At 35.2% G+C, this 25,821-nt stretch overlaps 1 non-coding gene across 1 annotated transcript; it reads right to left on the reverse strand.

Annotated features, from left to right (window-relative positions):
- Positions 1-21,205: 21,205 nt before the first annotated feature.
- TRNAF-GAA (transfer RNA phenylalanine (anticodon GAA)) lies at positions 21,206-21,278 on the reverse strand. The gene has a single exon. It is a non-coding gene; the product is annotated as a tRNA-Phe (tRNA).
- Positions 21,279-25,821: the final 4,543 nt, after the last annotated feature.

Raw genomic sequence — 25,821 nt, forward strand, 5'->3', positions numbered from 1 at the left:
TTTGGAAAGACATACATTGGGAGATTCGCAGACATCAAAGATCCATTAGAAGAGGAAAATGAGCAAAAGGAAGTAGAAAATATTATGGAAGAAGACAATGATAAAACCCTAGAGGATGAAGAGTTTGGATTACGTGACATTGTTGATTAAATTTAAGTTATGCTTGGAAATCAAGCTTTGCAATGTTTTGACTTTGACATTTTATGAGAAGAATAAACACTCAATTAAGGTTGTTATGCGTTTAATATTTCTAAGATGTGATTTTCACATTAATTTTTAAGTTAATCATTATTTTTTGAAAAAAAAAGTGATTATTATTATTTTTTTGACATGAAATTCATAAAAAAAAGCTATTATTTAACCATTTTTAGTTAAAATTATCGTATAAAAATTGTGATTTTGACATGTCAATTCTAGCAAAAAAATTATCAAAACGTGTAGTTCTTTAGTTATATTTATGTTAAAAATGGTTATTTTTATTTCCATTGTTAAAAAATATTGTTTTTTAGAAAAAAATTATTTCATGTGGATTGAAAAATTAATTAAGGATGTATAAATATGTAGAATATCGAAAATTCTAAATATCGACCTCTTAATTTAAAAATGCAAAACAATAAAAACCTCACTAAAAAAAAGTTAAAATTAAAATTAAAAACAAGAAAATGTGAAGAAAACGACCACTTCAAAGGCGATCAAATTTACAAAATAATTATTTACATTTTATACATTAGAAAATTTAAAGCCAAAAAACAGGTCTTTTAAAAAAAGGGGGTGATGCAGAATACTCACTTTTTAAAATCAGCATGAAAATCACTACCATTCTAAAACGTAATGTACATAAAAAAATTAAAGTGCCAAAAACTATGCTCTAAAAAAAACATGTGCGTTCTGCATCACCCCTTTTCAAAATCAGGTTACTTTTTTGCTATCTCTACGAAACGGGTAACAGTATCAGTTTCCGTTTCAAAGTTTACATTGTTATTTACTTATGGGGATGCTTATGGGCGTTTGACATCAATGACAATTTTCTTCCAGCAATTATCTTATTATTAAGATAACCTTTTTTTTAATTATAAATTCGTTCATTAAAATATATTTAACTAATTCGTAATATAAAAACAATGAAAACTTATTCCTACGTGGCATACATCAGCAAAAGATATTGACAAAAATATCATTAACCAAATCTTCCAACATATCTTTCACTATCTGATTAGGTTATAAATTTGACAGGTGCACCAAGTAAATTATTTATGACAAGTTTCTTTTTAGAATTTCCCTTGAGATGACATTTGATTTTTATTATTACCCATCATTTAAATATCATGTATATTGTGTTTTTGTAATTTATTATTGTGAATGTAAAAACATTTTTTTTTATATATAATTTTTTATGTTTTATGTTACTAAATATTTTAATTCTAGTTTGACCATAAAATAAGCTTCAACCAAGCAATATCATAGATGTATATGTTTTATATTACTTTAAAAGGATCAAACATATTCATCCATGTTCATTCCTAATGTCAAACTAGCCAATGATTTGGTTCAATTATATATAGTCACTATTTACATAATTTCAAAGAGTTTACAAATTATGCTAAACCATTCTTCAAAAGTTTTCAAGTAGCTTAGTCAAACCCATTAACTATAATGTATTTTGAAGAGGAGCCATCTATATTAGCTTTCAATTTGATGAGTGGACTTAAAGAGGACCTTATAAATAATAAAACAAGTTTGAAGCCACTTTTAAATAAGAATTTGGGAGGATTCTAACATTTCAAGCAATAATAATATGTAGGCATGGATTTTGAAGAAATTCATGATCTTCTAACAATGTAGAAAAATAGAGCTTTTTGGCAAATAGGCTAACGCCTAAACAACACAAACTAAGTTGTGTTTAGATTCAAGTGTGAATCTATTGAAAGCATCATAGCCTTCATAACCACACATCTGAGATTTCCATATCCAATCACAAAATAGATTTGTTTTTTAATCAAACCAATAAATAGACCCATTTTATAAAAATTGAGATCTATCACCAGTGTGCAAACACTAAAGAAACTACATAAAACTCTCAAAATCAAACGAAAAACAACTACGCCACGTACATAAACAAAAAAAAATTAGTTAATTTTTTATATAGAATACCAATGGCCCATGGGTATGGACATATGGTGTGAGTCTTAACCATTAAGCTCCAGGCTTCAATGTTCATGCTTTTATGCTTAGGTGTGTAAAATGTAAGATTACATCATGTAACTTAAGAGTTTATGCTTATCTTCAAGGCTCATCTTATCTTGGAGTTTAGAATCACTAACTTCTTTTATTTTCTATACAGTGTGACTGGGCCTAATGGTTAAGAGCATGTGTTTCCTCCTAATAAGTCACAAGTTCAAAACCGGAGTAGAATATGTATACCTTCATAGACATGGGAGTAAAATGGTTGTGTGGAAGTGAGTCCTATGTCCCACAAACAAAGGGATCAAATCACTATATATCTATATATAAGTTGCCCTATCGAATTAACCATTTGAAAAATTAAGTACACATCATTAATAACATGCCAATTTTTAAATATCCAATATTTAACCATTAAATAAATAAAATCCAAGAAAATGCCCAACCTTGATATTTGATTACAACCCCTCATTCTTTTACATTTAGTAGCATTCTTGTTCGACGCATCTCCTCATATATATTTATTATTATTTTTATTTTTATCAATTCTACTAGTACGGACACTCACACGGATCCGTGCATCTCCGTACCCCCCACAACAACGACGACTCCTATTTCAGACCCTATAGCAATATTAATGCGGTCTGACATGGGGCCGATATAACACGATACAACACGCCGCTATTTTTTTTCTCTCTCATCACCGCGCAGCGTGTTGTATCGTGTTATATCGGCCCCATGTCAGACCGCATTAATATTGCTATAGGGTCTGAAATAGGAGTCGCCCACAACAACCGACGTTAGTGCATTTGCGTAACCGTCATAACTTTCAGTTGTGCATTTCCATAACCGTCATAGCTTTAATGTTTGACGAGAAGATTTGCATTAAATCCTGGTGGGGGGACATATATATACTGCAAGTGTACTGGTGGGCCCGGAGTGGACCACAGAATATATGTAGGCCAGCCTTGGAATTTGTCGTTCTAGGTAACATTTTTTTTCCTTTTTAAAATGTATTTGCCAGTGAGCAAGATTTTCGAAACTTTTGAAGTTATAAGTTTGAAAAAATGAAACCCGTCAATATGAAGTCCATTCAAATTCTGGTTAACAAGGAGGTGGCCTTGAGGTATATATAAAAGTTGTATATATATATATATATATGAGTTTTTATTTAAATAAATAATTTTATTGTAAGCAGTTATTATTTTAAATATAATAATTTGTATTGGTATTGGTAGATTTTACTCTATAATTGTGATTGATATTTTTTTAATTATATATATATGATGATGATGATGATGGTGGTGGTGGTGGTTAACGTCCGTTGAGACCAAACATTGGTCTATTGGACCTAAAGAAACAAATTATTTATTTTGATTTAAGATTTTATTCCTATGCTCAAAAAGCTTGGAGAGAAGCCTCCTGAGCTCACTATAATTTTGACATTGTAAAAGGCTAGGAAGGTCAGTATTGTAACAAAGATTATGAAACTAAGATCTAATGTGGTTGTACTTTCATCCTCGATGTTCGTATTCTCACATATATGGCAGATCCTTTCCATCCATGGTGTTTTAGGAACTGCCCAATGACCTGTTTCACTATGGAGCTCATGAGAATTCGTTTTAATCTTTGCTATATTAATTTTCTTCTTTGAGCTAGTTAAAATAGAGAGATACTTTTGATCTTCTAAGGTGGGGTTGATGACCTTCTTATAATAACTTAATTTTCGTTTAGCCACTAAATCTTTCTCACACCACATTTTTTCTTTGAACTTAGAAGTAACAATATCTTTAATGTTATTAATGTTTTGCAATGCATCATTCTCGTTGATCTCCAAATAGTTTAACCAGGCCCTTGTGTCTTTATGCCACCCCCGATTGAGCCTTAGGTGGTTTTGGCTAGAATTTAAAGCTAGCTTAGGAAATCTATGATTGTCTATGTTATTGAGTTTGTGCTTGTACAGCAGAATCCTAATCATAGCTAGGCTCTCAATAGGGGAAAGACCTGCTTCTATAAGGAGAATAGGATAGGGTGTATTACTTTTAATTTTTAGGTTATAAGTTATAAAACGCTTCTGGATTTGCTCAATCTTTCTCCATGATTCTCTGGAGATGCTGCAACCCCAAACCTCATAGCCATATAAGATAACATGAGTGACTAAAGTTTCAAAGAGGAACTTCTTTTTATCCCACATTAAGAGGTTTGTTGTTTTACAATTATTTTCAAGACCAAAATAAGCTTTCCACCCCCCATTAATCCTTTTCTCAATGCTATGGTTCCAGTTGAGCTTGTGATGAATATCAATTCCTAGGTACTTGTAAGAATACACTTCCTCCAAGTTATTATTGTCATACATAAAATTAGCGTAAGTGTCCATCTTCGATTTGATAATCATAACTTTTGTTTTGTCAGTGTTAACAGTCATACCCATGATAGAGCAGAAATCCTTAAGAAGCCTGAGTTGCTTATCAAGATCAGATGGGAACCTTGCGAAAAGAACAATATCGCTAGCATAGAGAAGAAGGATGATGACTATCCCAGCTAAGATCGTGCCATGACATCCTGCTTTCTCTAAATAGCCTTTGAGCTTATTGATGTAAATGCCAAATAGGGTGGGGGAGATGGGGCAACCTTGTTTAACTCCGATGTTACACTTAATATCTTTCGACCACCCCTCATTGCTCTTTAGCCTGGCAATTGCATTCTCGTATAACCTTATAGCGACATCTCTCAACTTTCTAATCTATTCTAAAGGTTGTATATAGGAATTGTATCAAAGCCTTTCTAAAGTCCACAAAGAAACAAAATAAATTGGATTTATCATTACGACATTCCTCCGCAATGATCCTAAGCGTAACGAGGTGGTCTGTTGTTGAGTGATACCTTCTGAAACCTGCTTGGCCTTTAGCCCGCTTACCTTCACTTTCAAGCCATATGCTTAACTTCTTTTCCAACATACCACCATATAACTTGGCTAAGAGAGGGTTGATCATAATTGTCTGATAATTAGAGGGGTTATTTGTATCCCCACTTTTAAAAATAGGGATAATGAGGCTCTCAGTCCAAGGTTTAGAGAACCCTTGCTTGACTGCTTGATTGAAAAGCTTGTGGATGTGGGGGATGAGGACAGGACCTCCAATTTTTAAGATTTTCGTCTAGTAACCTTCAATGTCCTTAGATTTCCCATTAGCGAGGCGATTAACCCCAAACTTAATGTCTTCTAAAGAGAAAACTTCTTTCGTTGTGAGCAGGGTTTCCAAATTATCCATGACATTTGGAGATTCATAAAGCTTTTCAAGATAGGAATTCCAATTGTGAAGAGCAATTTTATTAGTATCTTTAGTCTTCCTAGTCAGAATCTGCCTCCAAAATTTCTTAGGAGCTACCTTAGAGAGGTGTAAGAGATTCTCCTGTCTTTGACGAATGTACTACCTCTTTTTCCTTTTAGTTAGGGCTTTGTATATTTTTATCTTGTCCATTTTAAGAGATTCATCAACAGCTTCCTTAATTGCTCTCCTCGCACTTTTACAATCTTTGTCATACCATGGATTGGTTTTGCTATTTCTTTTATTATATGAAACTTCAATTGAGAACTATTAATAGAATATGAGAGGGTTGTAGTAAAATTATGATAGAGGTCTTCTATTTTGTCTATACTAGATAAAGGAAGCAAATTAGTTTTATAGTTCTTTTGGCTGTAAGTATTATTTTCTGTGGGAACTCTATGCATGAAAAAATTGAGAGTTATAAGTAAAGGCCTATGATCAGAGTCAGGTTCGCGGTCATTTAAGATGTCAAAATTTATTATTTCGTTGTATAATGGGAGATTAGAGATAACGAAGTCTACCATGCTACTACCAAGTCCATGGATGTAGGTCATCTTGCTGGAATTGGGCCACTTCTGTAGATTGTTGCAAATTATGAGATCCTGAGCACTACAAAGCTTGACTAGCTCTGACCCAAACAAATTTTCCCTGAGGTCTTCAGAGCTCCTTTTGTACCCACTAGCCAGAGTAGGGTCTTCATCTAACCAAAGGGGATTAGGGTTGGAATGATTGCTTAGAATAATAGCTTGGTTGTTTGAAGTTTGAGAATTAAATTCACCTATTAAAAGGATATTACCGTCACTCCTTAGGCTAGAAATATCATTCTCTAAACCATTGTAAGGGTTAGTTTTATCTAGATTCTTCTTCTTATAGAATTTAGAATTGATGGGGGGGAATAACATATTGCTATGTAGGACTTTTTATTATTAATGTCACTGATCTCTATCCAACTATATTGGTTTTGAGGGTCATTTTTATAAATCCTAGCATGGGAGGAGATGTTCTTATTAACGTAACAAGCTATTCCCCCAATGCCTCTACGAGAGGATCACTTGTTCCAGGTAGACCATAGCGTAAAGCCATCTATGTTAGGGACCTTAGATTCTTCGTGCTCCCAAGTTTCAACAAGCAAAATAATATCAACATCATTTGAAATCCAACTTAGCTTGGGGCCTTTGTTCCATGGGAAGCCTCGACAGTTCCAAGAAAGGATCCGGAGCATGTTTAATTGCTATTGATTACTATCTTTTTGGTTTCTATCTCGAATAAAGGCTTTTCTATTTCTGATTATTGCCCATTTTCCTTCCTTTCTAGCTTCTTTTACCTTTTGAACCTCCTTTCTTAATTCTGCTTGATCTTCTGGAATGAGATCTTCATTTATGAATATTCCCATTCCTTTTAGACTTGAGGTTTTACTAAGTATGTCGTACTTATGATCAGTGGAGCTCACCTTTATGTGGATTAGTCTTCCTTTATTCTTGGTTAATTTCCCAAACCTTGTTGCTTCTGTGAGACACATTGTTTCAATTTGTAATCTATTATGTAATTCTATCTAGGCTAAGGCTAAAGTATCCTCATCTACTTCCTCTTTTAAACCCAAGATTGTAAGGTTCAAGGCCCTTTTGTTACGTTCGTGGTCTAATTCTATTAATTTTTTCATTTCATCTTTAATTGGTTTGATATCTAACTTATCTACCACATTATTTAGGGTGAGGCGGCTAATAACTTTTTCTTTTAGTTTTTTAATCATGTCTTTCATATTAAGACTCTCTAAAGTATCAGCATCTCCTTGTTGGGATGGTTGGTTAGTATCTTGGTTTTGTTTTTCTATAACCTGCAATCTAGTCTCCATTACCTCCATTTTATTCTTCACTAGTTCTATTTTATTTTCTATTTGTTTTTGGATCATGTCTTCAAGAGATGCAAATTTAGTTTCCAGCATGGCTTCTAACTCTTTTTGTAGCTTGGCTTCTCTTTCTTCTCTACGTTTCTCTAAAGACTCTATATACTCATAAATGCCTTGTAGAGTAATTGTGCTAGGTTTTCCCTTGGTAATCTTTGGTAACTATGGTGAAATATTCATACTTGAAATTATATGAACAAATATGTATTAGAAAAAGAAAAAGATAAGGAATGTGTGCACCTAATATCAGCAAACCTGACTGCAGATCGCCCGTGCCCACCGCAGCCCGCAGACCAGAGATGCGGGCCTCAAAACCAGGTTTAAATGCCAAAGAATATATGCGAGCCTCTGTCTTATATGCGAGCCTCTGCCTTGGTCATATAGTGAGCCTCAGAACTGATCACCGAAGATGCGAGCCTTATGGTCTTATATCGTAGAGGAAGTGTATATATAAAGTACGTGTTTAACTCTTTCACTGAGCCTTAGAACTCTTTCACCGAAGAATATATGCGAAGAATGTGAGGAAGTGTATATATAAAGTATGTGTTTAACTCTTTCACCGAGCCTCAGAACTCTTTCACCGAAGAATATATGCGAAGAATGTGAGGAAGTGTATATATAAAGTACGTGTTTAACTCTTTCACCGAAGAATATATGTGAAGAATGCAAGGAAGTGTATATATAAAGTACGTGTTTAACTCTTTCACCGAAGAATATATGCGAAGAATGTGAGGAAGTGTATATATAGAGTACATGTTTAACTCTTTCACCGAGCCTCAAAACTCTTTCACCGAAGAATATATGCGAAGAATGCGAGGAAGTGTATATATAAAGTACGTGTTTAACTCTTTCACCGAGCCTCAGAACTCTTTCACCGAAGAATATATGCGAAGAATGCGAGGAAGTGTATATATAAAGTACGTGTTTAACTCTTTCACCGAGCCTCAAAACTCTTTCACCGAAGAATATATGCGAAGAATGCGAGGAAGTGTATATATAGAGTACGTGTTTAACTCTTTCACCAAGCCTCAGAACTGATCACCAAAGATGCGAGCATATATATATTTATATTTGTTTTAATAGATGTATGTAAAAATTGTAATAAAGTAAGTTATTATTCATCTTAATTTTATTAATAATTTTATTTTTTTATGTTGTGTTTTTCCATTAATTTTTTTTTGTTGCATGTATATGTTGTGAATTTGCATAGCTTTAAATAAACAAGTGATAATGTAGTTTTAAACAAAAACAAATAATATAATATCCTTTAGCTCATTGTCATTTGAAAACTAATACGTTTTCCTAAAATTTAATAGTGAAAGTTTTGGATCTTGTCCATTTTGAAGTGATAATCCTTCTTCCTTCTAATTGGAACTCACAACCAAATAAGAGGAGGCATTCGTCACAATTTTACTCAATGCAAACATTGAGGAAAGTGTCATTTGAAATAACCATTTTGACTAGGATCACATGTAATTTTGCATATAATAAAAGAAAGATTCAACACTTCGTAATGTTTGCCATTTGTAAAATGACATGTATGAAAAATAAGTACCCGTCATCAAATTTTCGCTTGACAAGTAAACTAAATTTGAAATTTCAGGCCTAATGTAGGGTAAGGATTTCAATGAGAATGGATTTTTTTAGGATATTTTGGCTAATCTCTATAATGTGCCTTCACTAAAGATTGAGATTTATTTAGCAGAGTGAAAGGAATACAATATAATAGATGACATTGAAATTGCAAACACAATTTCATGGATTACAAAGTGTGAAAGTTTCATATATATATATATATATATATATATATAGAGAGAGAGAGAGAGAGAGAGAGAGAGGGGCCCATTAAAAAAAAGACCTCATTGAAATGGAGAAACACTTCTAACATTCAATATCATGAAAAATTGTGTAACAGTTGTGAGGTCATCTAATTTACAACCTTGTATGCACAAATTGAACAACTTGTAGAAGAAAAGGACCAAGAACCTTTGGTCCTCATAAGCCATGTAAACCTATAGACAACCATGTGAATTCCTTAATAGGCATTTAGAACCACCCTATGATCTCATAATAAGGAGATGAATTGAATTCATAATGCTTCTCAATTTCGAGTTTTAAAGAATAAATGTAACATGGTTATTGTTCCCAATAAATATGGTGGTATGTTTTAATATAAAGACAATGAGAATGGTTATCATGAATTACTTCACCTAGGTTCCACATGAGTAACTATAGTGGGAAGTATGTGGTGTACTTAAGACAAATAATGACTCTCTATCGAATTCCTCCCTATATTATACCTTCGATGACAACTTCATGCAGATACTATAAATATTGCCACCTTTTCTAGTTGGATTTTCACACTCATCATCCCATGTTATCCTTTGAAAGACCCATTTTGGCTCCTTGGTAGTTGGATGTTGAGATTTGATCACCTTGGGTTGGATTCTAGAGGATAGTATTTGCTTGTTGTTGCCTTTTAAAAATCATTTCATAGGATTTTTTTGGTTGGTGTCACATTTATAAAACCACGTGATTTGGACTTTTGAAACTAAGAGTTTCTTTGCTTAGGTTTGGCTTTTCAAAGTGGCTAATAAATTTCCCTACCATTCTAGCATGAACTAGGGTTTTCTTCCCTAGTTCATGAGGCTATCTCTAGTGATGCATATATTTTCTATTGTTTATCAATCAATTATGAGTTAAAAGAAGAAGCACATACTTCTTTGAATAGTCATGTTAGAGGGAACCAAGATTCAGTATGAAAGAAGAAGAAAATGAATTTTTGTGAGGTATTGAAAATATTGACCTAAGAGATCGTTGGGTTCCTTCTCTTTCTCCTCAAGGTGATTTCTATCCACCAAATGGAGAGGACATTGATAACTCTCCTCCAATGAACTTCAATACTACAATTATTGATCATAATGATCCTGTCTTGTTAAGAGTTCTTTCCCAAGAATGATATTTCTACATTTCTATGCAATCCTTTGTTTTCTATCTTAAGGATGCTAAATGTTGTCGATTATTCAATTATAGGGGCAGGAATCCCAACCAATCGTAGTATTTTCGCTAGGGGTAGTAATTTCACTATACGAATGTAAATTGGTGGCATTAACCCCTCCATCCATTTTCTTGTAAGTAGCTGGAATGTTTCTTCAAGAATATTTTTTTTTAGTGCAAGTATCCCTTCCATTAGATTTTCTATGGGGAGTGGAAACATTCTTGATTCTAGAATTCCTATTGGAAGTGTAATTATTCCTGATTTTTTAGTTTCATGTGGTGGTGGATTTCCTTCTAATGTAAGACTTTAGATGAGTATAGGGCATGTCACTAGTGATGGAAACATCACAGTGGGAAAAAATATAATAGGGGCTATCATGCATAGTAGCTTTAAAGTATGGGCGTACATAACCCTAGTTCAACATTTACAACTTCTTTTCCTTTTTTGGAAACCTTGAAGATGGCTAATCTATCTCATCTAACGAATGACCCAATTAGCCCTTATCCTTTATGGCCAACCATCCCTACTAGGTTGCTCTCAAACATTTGGAGAATATACTTCCAATTGTGTGATGGCATTCCATATATGTTGCGTGTCAAATAACTAGATAAAAGATAATGTGAGGTTACAAATTTTTTAGCAAACCCAAGAGGGATTGTAGCTAAATGATATATTGAGTTGTATCACACATCACATAATTCTTTTTTTTCCTTGGCAATACTTTATTAACTCACTTCCAATTTCTAATCTATTATGAGATTGGTATTGAGCTCTTGATATCTAAGATATGAAACTACTCATATATCTCATCATATAAATGAGTGGAGGAGGTTTCACAAAATTATCAAGGCCAAAATAATAGACTGTCTCCTCACTAATTGAATCATGAAGCCCCTTTTACAAACCATTCCTAAAGGTGTATCCTTGTTAAGGGAAATTGTAGAAGAGAAAGTAATCCATAAGGCCCAAAATCTAGACCTAATATATTATCAATCTCAAATGTTGCACCAGACTAAACCCAATGCTCCTAGTATGATTATGAGCAGAGGACTCCAAGAACATATGTTGATGGTGTCCTAGCATTTGTTGGAAGTATAATAGTTATCCAACATGTGAGTCAAATGGGATAGGTGTCCCTTTATAATAATTCTCTTACTATTGAATCTTAAGATTAACCTAACTCAACTCATACAAACACTGTAGATGTCAATATTGTTCAATCTATAAACCCAAATGGAAACCAACAACCTAGGGGTAAATGGAAAAGTTGACAAATAAATACTAATAACAATTTAACACAAGGAACTGATACAACAAATAGTGAATTTGATAAAAGATGCCTTGTACTGATCTATAATGGATCATTATACTATTTTTCATCCATATTGATGCTTTTAGGGTGGAAAAAGTTGAGGAATTAGCTCACGGGACCATTTTTACTAGCAGGTCACAATTTATGGAATTGAGGTATGAAACCTTTTGGAAGTAGTTTGAGGCATAAAATGGTGTTTTTTTGGGGTAATAATTTGTCCCTCAAGTGTGGCATACTCTAGTGTTATTCCATACATAGGTACCTTTCCAACGACATAAGAATTGCCTCAATCAGAGTCCATATGCAAAAGTTATGTGACCCAAGAGTTGACCTTCTTGTTTTCACCACCATGATTCCAGAGGATGCCACATCATCCCTCATTATTCATGGAAAAAGGGGCTAGTCATGTGATCATGATGAACAAGACTCTAGAACAGCTGATATTATAACTCTATTTAAGAGTTTAAGGAGTCAAACTTAACCACTAGTAGACTATCAAATTGTGTTATAATTGGGCAACTAGAAGGAAAAAGTGTTCCATTCTATTCGAATGCATTTTGTTCCATAGATGAGAAAAGTAACCAAGAGTAGATAGGGAGAGAGTAAATAAGTAGCGTTTATACATTATAGCAACCTACAGGCCATAGGTATCACTTCTTTGTACCTGCATCCATTTCCATTCAAAGAAAGAGAGAGTAGAGTAGCCTCATATTCCAGCTGGGTTTTATTCCAAAAAGGTTTCAAAGGCCACATCTCGTATTATTATGGTTGTGATTAAATTATATTTTCGTTTGTTCTATATTTCCTGCAATTTCTATATTACATGCATAAAAATAGTAACTTAATAAATCCATAATTCTAAGGAAAGTAACCCTCATAGTATAGATTTCATATTTTCAGTATAAAGTTGTTAGATATGTTGTGACAAACTATCTAGTGGAATATGCATGACAATTTATGGATCATGTAAGTTGTCCAAAGATGATTAGTTGATGCACTAATGCTCCAAGATGGAGGAAGCTCAGAGACTACTCACTCAATGTGCTACTTAGTTGCAACAATGTGTAGTCCTCCAATATCCATTTCCTCCCAAGTAGCAATAGTTGGTTGTCGATAACTCTACATCTTTGCAAGGGGCAATCAAGGTGCCCCTCTCTAAGAGGGAAATTCATCAAATGCTAATATTTACATGTAAACAATATGTCCATGTTCAAACTTGAGCTCATAATTGCAATGTCCTATAGATTGGATTTAGTGAGAAGGAAGATCTATAGGATCTAACTTTTGGAACCAAAATCAGTGAAATCGTGAATAAATTTATTGAAAATACATTCAAAATAAGTAAAAAATATATAACAACAAAACAACTCCTTAATCACATCTAACTCAACTTCAATATAACACCACATTATGCTAAGAACTTGGCTTCACAAAATTAAATAAGTGATAGTGCAACTCAATCATGTTAAAATATAAGTACAAACACACAAAATAATAAACATAAAGAAGTAGTCTACAACCTCATCAAAACGTACAAAATAATAAACATAACGAAGTAGTCTACAACCTCATAAAAAAATTTCATGTTGTCTAACAAGTAATTATATGACATTAAAAGAATTAGAAGTTTTTGCCTATTTCGTAGGAGGTTAAATTGCAACCAGATATGATATTTAATTTTATGTATGGGATTAGAAATGTATATGTTACTAAGGGGTAGTATGCATAGGACAAGGGGTTGGGGGACACATTCTTTATGGCCCCAATGGGAAAATGAAACAAAATTCTTGTGAAATTTGGGACTAATGAGCAACAATCTTCCAGAGAAGTACCCCTGCTTCAAAGATTAAATCTAGCTAAGGAGTGGGAGACTAATAATTTAATTAAACATCTAATTCTTAGAACCTATCCAATAGAAAGTAGACTAAACTCTCTATTCAAGATGCAAAAAAATATACACTTTCTTCCTTCATGAGTTTCCAAGCTAAGCACATAATTAGGGATTTAAATGCAATGGTAAATTCTTTGGCAAATTCAACTATAAAGTATTCACATAATTAGGGTTTTAAATTTAACTATAATGGTAAATTCTTTGGAAAATTCAACTATAATAGTAAATTCTTTGACAAATTCAAATATAAAGTTTTTTTTTATCAAGTAATAGTAGGACCTTCTATTAAACTTAGCCAAATATACAAGATTTACATGAAGCCGCACCTACTCTGTGAGAGTTTAACAGTCAGCGGGGCAGGTCAAACCAAACCATTCACCCAAAATCAAGAGAAACCAAAATAGGAAAACCGGGGAGAACCGCCAAATAATCAAGGCACAAGGCCATCTGGTAGTGTTGTTGTGCATCAAAAGAGCCTAGAAATCCTTGGAGAGCTAGTCCATCGAATTGGAGGTTACAAAAGGCCACAATTGACTCGCCATGGGTCCACAAAAGGTCAAACGGACTTGACAGAAATTAAAAACTTAACACTCTAATCTTTTTTCAAGTCCGACAAACTAGAACAAACAAATCACCATCATTGATCAACTGACTACGGTCCAACGGTCTTCGTGAATATCGGAAGGTTGAGAAGCGCAAGAGTTAACCGCCCGATGAGGGCGGTTTTCTCTCTCCTCGCTCTGCTACATGTCACACGAAGAGTGGAATCGAAGCCAAACTCAGAAAAACCAGAAACCATTCAGACCCTGCCCGATATACCACTTGTGGTTTTGGAACAGTTGAAACGCGGGAAAAACAAACACGTCCTTTCACCACGTGTTGTCCTTCAATTCTGTCTAGCGGGCAAATCTTGAGCCAATCCCGTCCACCAAGATTCTCTGTCAAACACCACCTCATCCTGTGGTACTATCCGAGTCAAACCTTTCATCATTCAATCAAAAGAGTTCCAGACTTTGGAAAATAGCCGAACCAAGGCGGGTTAGACTGTATGGGGTTCTCCATCCTCCCACCAGTCTTCTAGGTCCCCTTGATCCATCCTATTAGTCCATAGTTCCATATCCTGGGTTGCCTGACAGAGACAGTCCTCCCATAATTTTCCTGGAGGTAACGAATCCCAAGCATACCTAGAATCCCTGTGCCTATTGGTGACTCCTTCATTCGCCAATCAATCTGCTAACATATTAGCTTTCCTTTTCACATGAACAAATCTGACAGTTTTAAGGGTTCGCAGGTGAGAGTAGATGCGGTAAAAAACCTGCAAAAGCTTCCAGTGCTTCGACACTTTATCTGGAGAGGTTCCATTGCTAATTTTCTTAGCCGCTCTAATAATTAATTCCGAATCCACTTCAATTATAACATTGTGTGAACTTGAATCCACCAGGATTTCCAAACATTGCTGTAATGCCATGAGTTTGGCCATGTTATTTGTGGCCTTCCCCAAGACTCCATAGAAGATTTTCTTTATTTGTCCCTGATCATCTCTTATGGCACCCCCAAAGCTCGCTAATCCTAGGTTGCCCTTAGATACTCCATCAATATTAACCTTTAAGAAACCATAAGGAGGGGGCTTCCAAATGTTAACACCTTCATTTATTAGGCTCACTGACTTTATTATTCCCAGAGGACTGATATACTGGAGCCCCAAGTGAAGTATAATTCTCTCCTCTTAAGGCAGAGGAGGATCTTTAGGAAGGGTTCTCAACAAGCTTCTTACTGTATCTTTGAGTTGCCTTAGAATTTGCTCAATTATGTGTTGGGGCAAGCTTGTTTTGTTTTTGAAGATCCGACTGTTGTGCTCTTTCCAAACATTCCAGATGACAAAGCTTGGAACCAAAATCCAGGCTTTATTAACTATCTCATTCCCTGAGAAGTTTTTCCTCCAGTTCTTCAGAGTGCTGGATATGTTGAGATTATCCCTATCAATTTGTCTAAAAATAAAGGCCACCCAGTCCCACACCTTTGAAGTGAAAGGACAGAGGTTGAGAAGGTGTTCAATCATCTCCTCATGAGCGCCACATAGGTAACATTTGGAAGGACCAATGAAGCCTTTCTTAAGGAGATTCTCCCAAGTTAAGATCTTCCTTTGATGCACTAGCCAAATGAATAACTTTATTTTCATCTAGTGTGGACTTTGCCAAAGTTTCTTCCAGACTTGACCAGGATTCACAAAGTTAAATCCTATGACTTCTTGTTTGGCCTCTTTGAGGTTAAAGTTACCTTCGGTGTTTCTTTCTCCATCTTAATTGATCCGTTGAGGAAGAAACCAGAATCCTTCTATGCTCTAGTTCCTGAGTGAGTTCTGCTGCCTTGGTCTTCAGCGGGTTTTCATCACTGTATCCTAGATCCTTCCACTTCCTCCATTTGCCATTATTCCTTCCCTAGTCCCAAAAGTCTTTTACCAAAACCATGCCTTTGCTATCTGTGTCACTTTTGAGACTTGCAAGTTCATCCCTATAAAGGTTGGGTTCCTGTTCCCAGTTGTCCTCCCAAAATCGAGCAAGGTCCCCTGTTCGAATTTCCCAAAAACAATGTTGTTTAACAATACTTTTATTATCCCAGACAAGGTTCCAAATATGGGAGCCCCTAATTTTCCCTGACATTCTAATGTAATCCTTCTCCTGCCAGTACTTGGCATACTTTTGTTTCCAATGCCTAGCCTAGGGGGCATTCGGTTCCTTAATCCATCTCCACCAAAGCTTGGCTCCTAAAACTCTGGTGAGGGTCTCAGGATCATGAAGCCCTAGTCCACCATGGCTCTTGGGCTTGCAAAGCTTGTCCCAGGCTACTAAAGCCCACTTCTTTTTCTCTTCCCCTCTGCCCCATAGAAAGTCCCTTTGTATGCCTCTTATCTGCTGCTTAATACCTTGAGGAGCAAGAAGAGCTGAAAATAGGAAAATGGGAATGACCTGTGTGAGCACAAGGCGTCCTACCAAATTTAGTGACCTGCATGTCCATTTTCTAACCTTGTCCTGAAGTTTATTTAATATTGGCTCCCACACTCTCTTGCTTAAAGGTTTGTTAGTAAGAGGGATTCCAAGATATTTAGAAGGTAGTTGTTCCCTTTGAAATCCAAGAATTCTGGTAATGTTTCTCTACATAGAAATATTAGTGTTAAAGAAGAAAACTTTTGACTTGTTGACGCTTACCTCCGTGCATGCTACCATAGCAAAGTCATTTAAGATGTTTTTTATTGCTTTGGCTTCCCTCACTGTGGGTATGCCCTGTAACACTGTATCATCCACAAATTGTTGATGAGTGTTTGCCTCTCCATCCGTCGTAAGTTTGATACCCTGAATTCGTCCTTCAGCATTTGCCATTTTGATCGCTCTACCTAGCCCTTACATCATGAGGACGAAGAGGAACGGTGAGAGCGGATCTCCTTGTCTAAGCCCACTGGAGGGTGTGAAGGTCCTTGAAGGAGCTCCATTAAGTAGTATGGAAAAACTGGTTGTGGTGACTAATGCCATGACCCACCTTATCCAATTTTGTTCAAAACCATAGGCTTTTAGAATTGCTCTTATGTAGGACTAGCTCAATTTGTCATAGGCTTTCGCTAGGTCCAACTGAATGATCATGCCAACTTGTTTGTTTCTTTTGAGAGAGTGTACCACCTCATGAGCTTGGATGATATTGTTGAGGATTTGTCTTCCCTCCGCATACCCTGTTTGCTCCTTCGAGATGAGAGAGGGTAGAAGTGGTTTGAGTCGATTGGCTATTACTTTGGAGATAATTTTATACACCACATTACATAAGGCTATGGGACGAAAACCATCCAAAGTCATGGCATTTTCCTGCTTTGGGATAAGAACTATGAAGGATGCATTCAGAGCCTTCAGTACCTTTTTGGATCTCCTTGAGTCTTGTACAACCTCGAGGATATCATGTTTGACAGTTTCCCAGCAAGCTTTGAAGAAGTCTACATTGAATCCATTCGGGCCTGGTGCTTTTACATTCTTCATTTCATTAATCATTTCACTAACCTCCTCTTCTGACACTAGCCTGTTGAGATTGTGGTTGTCCTCTCTGGTAACCAAATGAGGGATATACTGAGTGAAATGGTCAGTGAACCTAGATCTATCCTCCAGTGGCTCTTTTGCAATATTGCAAAAGTGCTGTACAAGGACCGATTCCATATCATTGTGAGAGACAAGCTCAATACCTTGAGAATCTTTGATCTTTGTGATTCTATTGTGTGCCCTATGAGCCATAGTGGATGTATGGAAGAATTTTGTATTTCTTTCTCCCTCTCTAATCCATTATATCATGGATTCCTGCCTCCAGAAAATTTCTTCTTGTAAGCATCGATCCTCCCATTCTTCCTGCAGAGAGTTAGTTAGTTTTTTCCGCTCTTCAGTGAAGCCATTTGTGATGTTGATCTAATTGATCTCCTAGAGCTTTTGTTCAGTTTCTCTTTTGGATTTGAAGATATCTCCAAATTCCTTTTTGTTCCAAGCTTTAAGTCGGGATTTGATATGTTTAAGTTTCTGCTGGAGCATGTACATTTTTGTACCCTGAATTTTCAACTCCTCTCTCCACCATTTATCAATGTTATTAGTGAAATTAGGGTGTGAGAGCCAGGCATTTTCAAACCTGAAAGGTTTGTTTCTCGGTGTGCCCATAAAGGTGGCTTCCAGCTGTACAGGCTAGTGATCCGATCCTCCAAAGGGCAGAATGGAGGCTGTCATGGCGGGTCCTGTGAGAAGGAGGTCCTCTGAAATAATAAATCTATCAAGTTTGGAAGCAACTTGAGAAGCCCCTCCCCTTTTGTTGTTCCAAGTGAAGGTTCCATTAATTGTTTCAGTATCCACTAGGCCCATGTTCATAATGAAGTTCTGGAAAGCCATGGAGTCTCTACCTAGCTGTCTAGTGCCTCCTTTTTTTTCTGAAAGAGATCTTATCATATTGAAATCTCCTGCAACAATCCAGGGCAAAATGGGATGTCTTGCTCTTAGATCCTCCAAGGAGGTGAGAAGCCTGAGTTTTTCTGCTTGCTTTTGAGGTCCATAAACATTTGTAATCATGTATATCTCCTTATCCCCTACAAGTTGACATATCATGGAGAGATAGTTCCAAATTTCTGTGTATCCCACAAAGTGAGAATTCCCCCCCGAGTTTGTCTGCTTGCTTTTGAGGTCCATAAACATTTGTAATCATGTATATCTCCTTATCTCCTACAGGTTGACATATCATGGAGAGATAGTTCCAAATTTATGTGGATCCCACAAAGTGAGAATCCCCCCTCCCCCCCGCCGAGTTATTTTCCTTAACCTCTAAATACTCATATTTGATTAACCACTTATTGTGAATGTCTCTTATCTTATCCATCGAACATTTTGTCTCCTGAATAAAAACCACGTCTGGTTTTTCTTCTTTCATTCTGTTACTAAGAATTCTTTGTTTCCTTCTATTCCCTATGCCTCTAATGTTCTAGGTTGTGAGCTTCATTAAAAAAGATTCGTAAAGGAATAACTAGTAAGATCTTTCATCTTACCTGAGTTTATCAAAAGTTTTCCACATTTGTTCAACAGTTCATTCAGTGTCTTTCTTCCTCTTTTCCTAAATGAGTTCTTTGGAGATTGTGCCTGTGAATTCTCCATCATCTTGACCCCACTTGGCTCCTAGCTTTCATGATTTCTTTTGACTCCAACTCCCTTCGCTTGTGACCTCCATAGAAAGAGTTGTTGTACTCTATCATAGTCCTCTTTTGGCAGGGAGTCCACTCCTATGTTTTTTCCTTGTTCCAGAAATTTCTCTAGATCTAGATTTTCCCTATCCAGAATCTCCTATAGCTCATGGTCCTCTGTTCCCGCTTCACTTGGAGTCATCTCCTAGTCCCTACTGATCTCCATCAAGCTTGGTAGATCATCCTTTTGCTGGTTGTTTACTGTGATATCCTCCATGTCAGCTACCTTATCCTGCTCCTTTGTTACGTTCTCCATGTCCTGGACTGTCTCCTTGTTCCCCTCTTCTTCCTCCAGGATCTTGAAGCTGTTGTGTCTTGTATGTTTGTCCTCATTTACCTTCTTGTGTGGACGTTTCCCCCTTTCCCTTTGCTCCCGACCTTGGTGAAACCTTCGTGATCTCTCTCCACAATGGTCTTTGGTTACTTTCCCTATTGATTGTGGGGTAGTCTCTATATAAATGCCCATGTTCATGGCATTTGCGGCACCTAAATGGTATGTGCTCATAGTCCACAGTCTACACCCATTCTTCATCATATACTTCTAAAATTATCGCTTCCGAAAGGGCTCCAGATAGATCCATTTCCACACATATTCAGGCAAAGGAGGTATACCTTCCTTTCAGAGTTGCCTCTGAGATCTTTAGAAAATACCCCAGAATGTTACCTATGGTTTTCAAAAGTTCTGGTAACCAATAATCCAAAGGAAGGGAGTATAATCTGATCCAAACCGGTATTGATGTGAATGTTTCACGTTCCGAAACAAAGTTCACCATCCATGGCTGCATGTAGACTCCTGCCGCAACATAGAAATAGGGCTTCCCTTCAAACACTCTATCTTTGTCCTCTAGGCTTGTGAACACCATTGTGAAAAAGCCCTTAGAACCCAGATGTAAATGTATTTCTTCCTTTGGCTTCCAATGGCTCCTTATCCAGACGTGTAACGCCCTCTCTATCGGCCATAACCCCATGAACTTGCATATGATTGCATGTTCCGTCATATGATTCCTATGTGCTTGTATCGCTAGGTCACTCGATACGACCCGGGGGATAATGCCTGACTTGGGTTTGTAGACCCCAGTTGTCCTTATGGAAGCTGGTCTTTCACTGTTAACTCCATTCTCATTTGCTTTGCTTGTTTCTTGTTGATTCCCTTCCTGATCCTGTTGTCTGCTTCTTCCAGATATCCCCTAACTTCGTGCTTCTGAAATTTTCTCCAGAGGTTTTTAGAAATGCTTCTTTCCCACGTCCTTCCTTCCTTCTATGAATGTGTAACTGTAGGTGGGAGCAACACTCCCCCTGCGCTCCCCGCCATAGTATCCTGAATCCAAAACCCTATCTTCAGCTCCAACCCTAGCTTCCTCGAGCAATATCCTATGAGTATTCAAATTCAACTATAAAGTGCTATGAATGTTCAACTTCAACTATAAAGTTAACACGATAATTCAATGGGTAAATTCTTTGGCAAATTCAACTATAAAGTCAATGAAGGTGGATTGAATAAATTCTTTGGCAAATTCAACTATAAAGTTAACATTGAGATAATTCAATGAAGGTGGATTGAATCACAAGGGAGCTCCTACACGCGCTACCATTGAGAAATAGTTCGATATTTCCAATAAGTTGCTTTTGTTGAACTCGACGTGAAATGGCCTGGAAACTGGTGTGGTGGCACAAAACAAATTTTGATAAGAAACATTGAGATCAATGAAGGTGGATTGAATCAGAAGGGAGCTCTTACACGGGCTACCATCGAGAAATAGTTCGATATTTCCAATAAGTTGCTTTTGTTGAACTCGATGTGAAATAGCCTGGAAAATGGTGTGGTGGCACAAAATAAATTTTGATAAGAAATGCGGTGAGCGTGGATCGAACACGCGACCTTCAGATCTTCAGTCTGACGCTCTCCCAACTGAGCTATCCCCGCATGAATATTAACAAAACAGGTCAGGTTTAATAATTTCTGTTTGCTTTAAGTGGCTTTATAGTGGTCTCTTTTTGCTCCAATCTCATGCTTAACAGGCCTTTATTGTTATCTAATGAAGATAACCTTTTAACGAAAAATTTATCACCGTCGCCTTCAATCAGTGAACATTCAGCAATCCTGACAATAAAAATATTAGCTCCTCTAGTGTTGAAAGTGAGATTTGAACTCGCGTCATTTTGGATGGGCGCCTTTGTCCTTCTGCAAATGAAATTTCTTGAGTTTCTGTCATAAAATTAAATAAATTAATGAACTATATTGCTTGGTTTAAAATCCCTCAGCAATTAAAACATTTATGTCATAAATGCAGAAAATAAATCTCGTAAATATTACCGTTAATATGGGAAGAATGATCTACTTAACAGGGAATGCTCTTATCATAATGGTGTGAGACTGACCTAATTCCCAATCTTTCTTTCTCACCATTTTAAAATCTCTTCACTTCATTTCTGTTTCGGTTGGTATATGTGTTTTCTTTTAAATATCTATATCAAATTTATAAAGTGTATAATGAAATCAATGTTATATTTTGAAGCAAAGAAAAAATTATTTTAAATACTTGTTAGTGATTTTAGGTTGGCCTAGTTTATTTGTTATGTGGTAGTTTACCTAGTCTTTAAATTTGTCTGGGAAATTATGGAAATGTTGGCAAGATTTTGATAAAATCTGGCAAGAATTTTTGTAAATTTAAGTCACAATTGTCAAACTTCAAGATTTTTGGTGCCCAAGAGGTTTTTGATGGCATTGAATCTATTTCCACTATTAAAAACTCGATTCAAACATTTTTACTCTCAGATTTTTTTTGTCGGATTCCTAACCCTCCAGACAAATTTAAAAATTGGGTAGACGAGGTCATTTGTTATTAATTATATATTAGTGTAGATGTTTAAGTAATTTGTTTTTCCATTCAGCATTGAAATTAATTCCAACTCAAACTCAACTCAACATTGAAAAAAAAAAAAATTATTAAGATAAATCATAAAAGAAACATACAATCACAACCAATAATATAACACAAATAAAAACATATAAACATACAAAAATAAATAAATAAAGGATGTGAGAGAAGGCATGGAATAAATATGGAATCAAAATGTTAACCGTTCTGTGTTAAGATCCAATCTCGAGACTCTAGTTTATTTAGTTTAATAAATAAAATCAAATAAGTTAGTAGTTACATAATTAAATAACTTATTGAAATTGACTTAGTTAACAGACATAACTATTCAATTAGAATATTTTAGTTTTGAGTATTAAAATCCAATCTCGACACTCTAGTTTATTTAATTTAATAAGTAAAATCAAATAAGTTAGTAGTTACATAATTAAATAACTTATTTAAATTAAGTTAGTTAATAAACATAATTATTCAATTAGAATACTTTAGTTTTAATGTTTCATAATGAAATTCAGTATCAATATATCAACTCTAATGTAATTAATTAAAAACGGTTAAGATAAACCATAAAAAAAAATATACAATCACAACCAATAATATAACACAAATAAAAACATATAAACGTACAAAAATAAATAAAGGAGGTGAGAGAAGGCCTGTAATAAATATGGAATCCAAAGGTGAAGTCTTTTGTCTTAAGATCGGTTTTGTATTAAGATCCAATCTCGAGACTCTAATTTATTTAGTTTAATAAGTGAAATAAAATAAGTTAGTAGTTACATAATTAAATAATTTATTAAAGTTGGATTAGTCATTAAGTATAATTATTCAATTAGAATATTTATTTTTTATGTCTTATAATCAAATTGAGTAACTAAATATCAAGTCTAATGTAATTCACTTAACATGTATACAAAAATAAATTGATTACGATCTCAATATTTATTAAATAACAAATTTCACCAAAATGATCATTCATCAATATGGTTGCATATTATATCTATGCATCACATATTAGTTGCATTTCATGTCAAATCCATACACCACATATTACAATAGTTGGTTCATAACTAAAGGGCTTTCCATTTTAGTGGAGGAAGGTTTAATTGGGCCATTCCATTAAAAAAGTGTGTGAAGTTGACATGGGTTATTTGCTTGTGTCAACCGTGCCTTAACATGTAAGGCTTCATTACAATTGTGTGACATTGTATTAAGGTTTTTGTCATATACTTAATATAAAAAACCACAAAACATAAGCAATATTCATATAAATTTAAGTGCATAAAAGTAAATACAAATGACGATTAGATTAAATATAAAGAATATAACCATTGTATTAATGATTTAAAAAGAGAAAGCAACAATAGGCCTCTTTGCAGGTAACTTCCTTTGAGTAGAGCTCTAATATAATATTGACCATTGAAAAAACATTATATAGACTTATAACTCTATAATTAGTTTATTGCTAGCAAAACCATGACTACTTGTGGTCCAATCATTAATGAGTACCAACCACATAGTATGACCTATTTAACAAATATGACTCTTTTATATGAAATAATTACACACTATTATATAATAGGCCTTATTCTAAGAAGATGGCCTCTTGCAATAATTAACTAACTATTATGTACACCAAGATAGTGAGGTTAGGGTAGGATCCTAACATGTCACCCCCTACAAAAGTAGTCACATTGTCCTTAAGGTTGGATGCTAGAAATAGTTATAAATTTGATCTTGGTTCCCAAGTGGCATCTTCAATCTCATCTTTGAACCAAGTATCTTAGTGAACCACTTGCATTTCTCAGGGGATATAACCTTCGCTCTAGAAAATAATTAAAACTATAATAATGCGTCTTGCTCTGAGAGCACTACCCAATGAGATACAAGAACCAAGTATCAATTGTATGAAGGATGGCCATCATCTCTTTCTCATAGGTGGACTTGGCCAAATTTCTATCATATAATTGTTTATTGGCAAATGGAAAGAGACACCCTTCTTGCATTAGTAGAGCTCTAAGACCTCTACGAAAAGCACATTCCAAGACAAAAGTCTTAGTAAAATTAAGCACAAATAAGACAAGAGTAGTACAAATGGTGTCATTTAAATATGAAAAGGCTCATTGAATAACCTCATTCCAAGTAACGACATTTTTTTTAGCAGTCCTAATTAAGAGTGCTACAATTTGTCCATACTTTGCAAATGTCTCATAGTTGGTCATAAGTCCTAAGAAACCTTGTAAGATTTCCAAGGAATTGGGGTGTGGCAAATCTTGCATAGCTTCAATTTTATTAGATCCATGTGCACCTTGTCCTTACTAATAATGTGACCCAAGTATTCAACCTTTAAAGCATCAAAAGTGCAATGGAAACATTTAATTGGTTGTCCTAAAGGATTTGCAAGGCTTTCTCAACATGGTCCACACTTGGTTCCAAATTTTGCAACAAATCAAAATATCACTAAAGAATACAAGAACAAAATTACACAAGAAGGGAAAAAAAATCTTGTTCGTGGGGCTCTGAAAGAGGGATGAAGCATTGCAAGCCCAAAGGGAATCACTAAAAACTCATAATGGTCTTCATGTGTACAAAAATTAGTCTTGGGAATGTACACCTTCTTCATTTATATTTGGTGGTATCCTAAGCAAAGGTCTAATGTAGTGAAATGTGGCTCATCCAAAAGATCATAAAAAATTGATATGGGAAATTTGTCTTTCATGGTCAACTTACTGAAAGCATGGAAATCAGGTTATATGTGTGAATTTTCTTCTTTCTTCAATACCATGACCTTAGGTGATGAATTAGTATGCATTAAGAGAATAATATTTTCAATTTTAGCTTTTTGTGTAGAAGGGTGCCTATAAGGATGTGCATTACAACATTGACTACTTGGAAATAGGGAGATAAGATGATCATGCTCACCACATGAAGGGGTAAGCCATAAGGTGTTTCAAATTCCTGTTGATGTTTGGTTAGGACCAATTGCAAATAAGGGTGAATATCCTATGAGGTTCACCTATAACTTGGCATTGAGTTGGGAAATAATGCATGAGTGCCCTTTTTTCAAGAGCTTCTCCATATTATCAACATCAATAATTTTAGGGAAGATGGACATAAGCCCTATAGTGTATGTTGATGACAATTTTCCTTAATGAGGCTCACATATAATTCTTTGAGACCTATGGTACTATAGGAACTAAAGTGCATAACCATTATGCATTGATCACTACATTACAACCTCCCATGTCAATGGAAAGCATGTGAGATTTGTGTGGATATTATCCCATTTGAAGTTCCACATCCTCACACTTATCACCACATAGCATCATACCTCCATTAAATATCATCATTTGATTATGAATCACATTTACATAAAAATTGGTTTCTTTTGCAACTCTTCTATGAATAAAATTGTGGGTGTTGTTGTTATCTATCAAAACAATGTCATATTGGTGCTTAAAATATCCAATCAACTTTACGGTCTGTGGGGTTTAAATTTGAATAAATAATAGAGTCAAATTTAAGGTTCATCACAAGGAGAAATTATGGCATTTTCTTCATGAATAGGAGGGGTGGTTTCTACAAAAT

This window comes from Pinus tabuliformis, chromosome 6 (genome assembly GCF_031772625.1).
Source record: "Pinus tabuliformis cultivar Carrire ecotype Pingquan chromosome 6, CPIR1, whole genome shotgun sequence".
NCBI lineage: Eukaryota > Viridiplantae > Streptophyta > Pinopsida > Pinales > Pinaceae > Pinus > Pinus tabuliformis.